The 536-nt window shown below is 44.4% G+C and overlaps 1 protein-coding gene across 1 annotated transcript in view; it reads left to right on the top strand.

The window, feature by feature from the left end:
- Positions 1–536, top strand: part of ARK2N (arkadia (RNF111) N-terminal like PKA signaling regulator 2N) — a gene marked incomplete at its 5' end in the record, with an annotated part of 26166 nt that overhangs the window by 21467 nt on the left and 4163 nt on the right. The gene's annotated exons all lie outside the window — the stretch shown is intronic.

Below are 536 nucleotides of genomic sequence, written 5' to 3'. Positions count from 1 at the left end.
TCCTAGGGCCTTCTGGATGACCAGAGAACCTAGCTGCAATCCTCAGGGTTATAGGACAACGGGTCAGATCTGTGCACGTCTTAGGCCTCAGGACTGATATCGGATGAGAATCTGGTGTGTGCACAGCGCTCGACGTTCATGGTTTCGTCCTGGCGGATCCATGGACAATGAACGAAATCCGTCGTTCTCCTCCCTTTCCCTCTCCATAAAGCAGAACGGTACTGTATCTACAGCTCTCATTCATGCATCATTCAGTGTTTTGTCCTTGGAAAGGATCATGAAATATACTTTCCAAGAACAAATATTGCGCATGTGTACCCAGCCTTATATAGATACACTTGGTGTATGATGGCACCATGCCGCTATAATCCATTCTGATAGAATGACCATTGTAAATGTTCTCCTGTCATTTGAAGCGATGGAGGCCATACCTTTGTGAACAACCCTATTCTGCCTCTGTAAGGGGAAAGCATTAGTATATCTCATCACTCAGTTTCATGCTACTTAGGTGTCTTATATCCAGGAAAAAAAAAATA

The sequence above is a fragment of the Pyxicephalus adspersus genome, chromosome 6 (genome assembly GCF_032062135.1).
Source record: "Pyxicephalus adspersus chromosome 6, UCB_Pads_2.0, whole genome shotgun sequence".
In the NCBI taxonomy this organism is placed as follows: domain Eukaryota; kingdom Metazoa; phylum Chordata; class Amphibia; order Anura; family Pyxicephalidae; genus Pyxicephalus; species Pyxicephalus adspersus.
This window is presented reverse-complemented; position numbering and strand designations above follow the sequence as displayed.